Raw genomic sequence first — 6,959 nt, 5'->3', positions numbered from 1 at the left:
GAATATTGAAACAAGTCGCGTCGCAACAGCAATTTGTAAATATCAGCGGGACGAAGACAGCGCGAGATCCCCCGGCGCTCGTCCGCTGCCCGCTCTCGCCCGCGGGTACATAGCGTTAGTGTGCCCTTACTGTTATTATCGAGTAGTATATACTTGTAGTTGTGTTCTACCGCGTTGGCTCTTGACTACACCTGCGCGCAACAACTTCAGAGCGGACTAGAAGTTTGGCGCGGACTATACGTATTCGTGAACGAAAATTTCTTGAGCCCTATGCAATGATGTGCCACATGTCTCCTAGTATAGTTACGCCACTGCGCTCGGCCTCCGGTTCGCTCTCAGTTAGACAAAGCCTTATGCGAAGAAGAGTTTTTATGAGCCGCTCAATTGTCAATCCTAACTTCAGACTATCATAAGTGTCTTACATTTGAAAACTTCTACATACTAGACATTGTCAAATTTTGATCGTTGGCACGTGAAAATTGGATAGCTTCATTATTAAGTACAGGAGTTAATCTACGCTTCTTAATTTTCATGTTACATTAATTATGTAACATAAAAATTCTACTGTTTGATATTAACATTTGTCATCTGATATTCACTCGTTATTAAAAATACATTCAATTAATAATTTTTATACATTCAATTAATAATCGTTGGCACGTGAAAATTGGATAGCTTCATTATTAATTACAGGAGTTAATCCTACGCATCTTAATTTTCATGTTACATTAATTATGTAACTTAAAAATTCTACTGTTTGATATTAACATCTGCTATCTGATATTCACTCGTTATTAAAATACATTCAATTAATAATTTTTAAATTGTAGTACATGAAGATAGTTTGTAGCAGCTAATAAAAATCTTTTTTTTGCATAAATGACAAAAATCTCAATTTTTTTATATTGAATAATCGCGAATCCGGTAGACTAGGGCCCACGCTGCAACACTGTGATTACTTATTATGATATTATTTGATATACATTTATACATTTTGTACTTTACTCATAATATTGCAATAATAATAAATTATTAAGCGACGTACCAGTGATATTAACAATGAACAAAAAAATATTAATTTAGACGTGCCTTACATAAGGAACACAAAGCCAAAATAATACGTTGTTTTACTTGTATTAAAATTATATAAAGTGAATTGATGTGCTTTATGAAATAGTAATAAATAGCAATTATCTAGCTCTTATAAACCGGAACATTTTTGTGTTTGTAGCCCGTATACAGAGATGAAATAGAATGCATGCTTGTAGTCGAATATTCGAATAGTAGTGAGTATTTTATATAGCTTGTCCACGGCTTAAAGCGTAAATGTGCTAAGACCAAAATGTCAAAATTAACATAATATTATTATCTTTTGGATTATACCAAAACCAGGTTTAGGTAAGCGAAAAAAATAACTCTTATTTACTCATTAAGCCGATAATATACAGGGTATCCCGTAAGAACCACGACAAACTTGGGGAGAACATAGGTGAGGGTCTGACCTCTCTGGGAAAAAAAATACCTTAGTCAAAGTGTCACCGTTTTTGCACTATCAATGGTTTTAGATTTTTTGAGAAATTCAGCCCTCTTCATCTTCTTTCGTTAACTGCGTGTACAAATTTGGTGATGCAGTGTTTATTTTTTCTGTTACATACTATCAGATAGTTGGTCTATCATATTGAAATATAAATTGGTTGAAAGATGTAATGGAACCATAAAAAAATAGGGATATTTTTAGAATTTTTTTTACTATTTTTCCCGCAACTTTGACTCGTCGTGGTGAAAAAAAAATGTACTGGACTATAAGTGTACATTGCGCAAAAATATGTCCAGTTAATAGTTGAAGAAAAAAAGTTAAGCCGTTTCTGCATGAAAGGGACTGAAACCAACTAAAACGTAATTATTGAGTTTTTATTTAAATTACGGTTTCTACCGACTCACAACGTGTCAGGCAGTACTAAATTACATTATTACCTAGTTACACACTTAAAAATATCATTCTTCTTTTGTAAAAAAAAACATTAAGTAACTAACTAGCAAACAAAGTAATACATTTTAGTAAGTCAATTTTTACCTCCTTTGAACTGTCGTTTCGAAGTGAAACTTCGTACATGTATGTAATTTGAATGACAATACTATTAGCTATCAGAAGCGGTTTTTATTAAAAAAAAATACACGTGGTAAATAACCTAAACTAAATTTAATATGAATTATGTAATTAAAACAATAACAATCAAAGATTCAACACAAAAATAGATTCCTAATGAAAATTGACAAGAGGTCCGCTCCGCACAAAGTCTTGAATAATAATGACCGACCGACGTGCTCGCACCGCCTTTTATACCCATTCTTGATTTTTATATGTCAACCCTCTAACACGGCCTCTCCTGACACCCTGGCGTCACGACAGGCTTATTCTTCGTCGTCTGAAGATGTTGGGATCCACCGAGGCAGCGAGTGTAGTGATGGGGCCGCTGTTTCAACGGAGTCTTCTTCTTCCAAGGATGTTGGAAGTGGCCGCGGCACAGGCCCGGCTGTCCCGTCAGGTGCTGAAGATGGCCCCGCCTTATCGGAGTCAATTACTTCTGGGTTTGGATTCAAGTTTTCATCATCAATGTTATCATCACCAACGGCTGAAATCAAAGACTAAGTTATTCTAGAATCCAACGTCACTGATATACAAAATTAGTTTGTTAGTAACTGTTATAAGTCAACAATAAAAGAAGGAAATAGTGACCAGATCGTTTAACTTAAGGTTTTTGTAACAAACCTAAGTTAAACATCTAGAAACATGCATAATTCTTATGTGACATAGGCATGATTATCAAAATCTTGCCTAGCCATTCATAGGTTCCTCGGTATGGGCCCTACCGAGGAAATAACTTTACACCAGAGGGCAAGGCGCATGAAACCCTCTGGCGACTCTCCGTAACACGGAAAGCTTTCACGTTGGGGGAAAAGGAGTATGTACTCCCCCAACGACTCTTCGCCACGCGAAAAGCTTTCACACCAGGGGGCAAGGCGCATGAAACCCCCTAGCGACTCTCCGTAACACGGAAAGCTTTCACGTTGGGGGAAAAAGGAGTATGTACTCCCCCAACGACTCTTCGCCACGCGAAAAGCTTTCACATCGGGGGAAAAGGAGTTTGTACTCCCCCGATGACTCTTCGCAACGCGAAAAGCTTTCACGTTGGGGGAAAAGGAGTATGTACTCCCCCAACGACTCTTCGCAACGCGAAAAGCTTTTTAAGGAACAACTCAAGGTACCAACATAGGTAATAAAGGTGAACACACACCTTCAAAAAACATTTCACTTGTCTCAGGGGTCCACCTTTCCATGGAACCATATACTGGGCAGCTGCGTAAGTGGACTTTCCATAAAACCCAGCAAGTCACTGTAACTCATATCGGTGGTTAAGAAGAGCCTTTTCTACTCTATAAGGTCCACGCATGCCAGGATACAGTTTACCCAGAGATTGGGCCAACTTGACAACAAACACCATGTCACCATACTGGAAAACGAGGAGGCTTTCAGTGCTTTTCAACCGTTCGGCCGTCCTTTGTCTGAGCATTTTCCGTCTCGCTTCCCAAAGTTCGGATTACAGGGCCAGTCAAGAGGTTCAAAGCACAACTCTGCGTAGTTTTCTGCTTCATCAAGTTTACAATGATTTGTAATTGCCACAATTCTTCGGCCCACTTAGCCTTTCGATGGTTTACAGCGATGCGAAGCATGTTCAGGACTGTACAGATGTAGCGTTCCACCTGCCCGTTTGCTAAATCCATTTCAGAAGTAATGTAATAAAGCTGTACACCAAGGATCTTCATCCACGAAGTGAAGCCCATCGATTCGAACATACGTCCTCTAACTGACACTACTAACTTAGGTGTACAGAACAATGACATTACATGTTTAAATACTAGTTTCAAGAACTGACATTCTTGAACAATATTTTGTAAATGCATCCACCACAAGCATAACAAACCCGTAACCCTTAGAAACGGGATGAAACTCTAGGACATCTACATGTAAGGTTTCGAAGGGGACTTCAAACTTGTCCCAAGATGTTATAAGCTGTAAAGGTGCTTTAAGTATATGCTTGTGGGCGATACATGTTAAATACTGAGAAGTAACAAACTTCCTAAGACCAGGTAACCAAAAATAACTTAAAATTAGGTTCACTACCTTGTCTGCCTATATGGCTATGCTCACCATGAAAGATACGGAGGAGGCTCAAACGATTCGGTATGTAGCAAAGGAGCCTCGGCTCTTCACCAATCCGTGAATACCAGTAATATAATATGTCATTATGTTTTTCATACCTTGACGCGTCCAATTCACCTTGTTCAAATGATCAAATTATAGTTTGAGTCTCCTCTTTACCTGCTTGAGAAATATAAACCCAATTACATGGGCGTTTTATATTGTTAACATTACATAGGTTTCTACTTAAGTAGTCCGCGTGTGGCACCATGGTGCCCTTTCGGTAAAGAATGGTGAAATTAAAATCCTGTAGGTAAATCCACCATCCTGCCACACGCGGTAACAAGTCTCTTTTTTTTATTTTGGGTGGATTTTAAGACATTACAATCAGTCACCACCTGGAACTGAATTCAAACGCTGCTTTGCTAAGCAATCACGTATGTGATGGCCTGGTTTCTTACAATAGGCACAAGGAATAGAGCGATCGATCTTAGCGGTGGTCGATTTTGGAACGGCCTCGGTAGCGGACCCGGCGGTGGCAGGTTTCGGCTTTTTAGGACACTGTAACTGCTTGTGTCCTGACTCACCACATAAATAACATTTTGCACTGATCCCAGAGACCTGAGTCCATTGCTTGGTAACTGACATCTTGTTGCTACTATGTTGCGCAACCGGACAGCGCATGACACGTGCATCTACATTTACTGGTTTCGAAAAAGTAGCCAAGTAACCTACCAGATCTTGTGGAGCTAAATTTGCGTTTATAGCTGCTGCTTTAACTTGTGGATCCATAACCCCTCGCAACACAATGTCAGTAACCAAGTCATCACTAAGACCCTTAACTATCCGTAATCGAAGTAATGTCTTGCGCGCATATTCAGCATAAGTGCGAAAACTGTTAGAATTTGTAGACATTACATCATACAAAATGTTTGCTCGGTCCACCCTCCTAGCGCACAAACATTTAAAGTCCCTTTTAAAGTTTGACCATGAACGGTCATTGGTAACCCACTCGTCCAACCATGACCTTGCGTCACCTTTCAAGCACTTACCGACGCGAGCAAGACACTCGCGTTCATCCCACCTATTTGCAACCTTGGCCCTATCAACTTCTTCAAACCACGAATCCACGTCGTGTATGTTAGGGTCAAAATTTGACACATAGTAGCTATGTGTACTTACCGATTTCAGTGATTGAATCGCTTCGACAATCTGTTCAGTTCCGTTCGCGTAGGACGGCTCAGCAGAGGCTAATTGGGCTGGTAAATGTTGAGCAGGCGTCTGTGACTCCAAAGCCTGAAGACGAGACATAATAGTGTGCCACGATTCGCGACCACTGAACTCACGATTGTCGTTCCGCCGGCTGCGAACACGGCGATAATGATCGCGGCTATGACTCCGACTGTAGTCACGACTCCAGCTACGATCGCGGCTGCTGCGACTGTGATAACGGCGGTCACGGCGCATGTGACGTCTACCATGACGTTCACGACTTCGGCTACGGCTAGGACTACGAGTAAGATGTCGTTCTGTTACCGGAGGGGTGTACCCCCTGTTGGAACTGCTTGAACGGTAGGTCGCAGAACGCTTGCTGCGTGAGCGGCGGGTGCCGGAGGTATGACGCCGTTCGCGAGATCGAGATCGACCCATTTTCTACCTGCTTCGAAACACCTCGACACAAAGAAGCACAACAACACAAAAAGACCTTACCAATGATAAATAATCGCAACTTTGTGCTTTACGGACACTCATACAAGACTAAACAAACGTTTAAAGTGAGCAGTGTTCTATCCCACTTCTGATATTAGCTATCAGAAGCGGTTTTTATTAAAAAAAAATACACGTGGTAAATAACCTAAACTAAATTTAATATGAATTATGTAATTAAAACAATAACAATCAAAGATTCAACACAAAAATAGATTCCTAATGAAAATTGACAAGAGGTCCGCTCCGCACAAAGTCTTGAATAATAATGACCGACCGACGTGCTCGCACCGCCTTTTATACCCATTCTTGATTTTTATATGTCAACCCTCTAACAATACCATAATTTGACAAGTTTGTCGTGCGTACTTACGGGACACCCTGTATATTTATAAAACATAAACTTGTATCTACACGACTTTATATTATGCTTTTCAACTAGTGAGTTTAGCGAATATTTATGAATTTATCTTCCAGTGAAGTGGTTAAAACAGTGCCAGAATTATATTATTAAATTAACATTTACACGGTATTTGCTCTTTATTAAGTTTAATTTTTGATAACTTTTTCATGATATCGACATGTTTAATGTAGCGTTATGTATGAGATATTGTTAGTAAAATTTAGTAGAAATTTAATTAAACCTCAATCTCTTCCTCGTAATATTAACATTTAACCCTAATTGTTACTGTTTATTCTTAACAATGGTTGTTTTGATATATGTATTTACATGCTATCATATTACAGTTTTATCATTATTATTAAAAGTTATATATAAAACTTCATCAATGCCAGTCCTTTCTTTTGTAGCAGCAATGATTAAAATTATCGCCTTACCAGAGAAAACCAAATATTATTTGATCCGCTGATGTATTTTTCATTGTGGGTGACTGGTTTCTTAGTTAATTCTGTACACTGTATGTATCGCTTTATCTAATAAATTACGCTGGTGTCCTGCAAGGGAGCATTTTATGACCCCTTATATTTATTTTAACAATTCAATATTTATTTTAGCTGTGTATTCCTAACTGACACAATATATTATTATGAA

The sequence above is a fragment of the Epargyreus clarus genome, unplaced genomic scaffold (assembly GCF_041222505.1).
Source record: "Epargyreus clarus isolate Ecla_fem2 unplaced genomic scaffold, WU_Ecla_fem_2.2 ptg000006l, whole genome shotgun sequence".
In the NCBI taxonomy this organism is placed as follows: domain Eukaryota; kingdom Metazoa; phylum Arthropoda; class Insecta; order Lepidoptera; family Hesperiidae; genus Epargyreus; species Epargyreus clarus.
Note: the sequence above shows the minus strand (reverse complement) of the source record.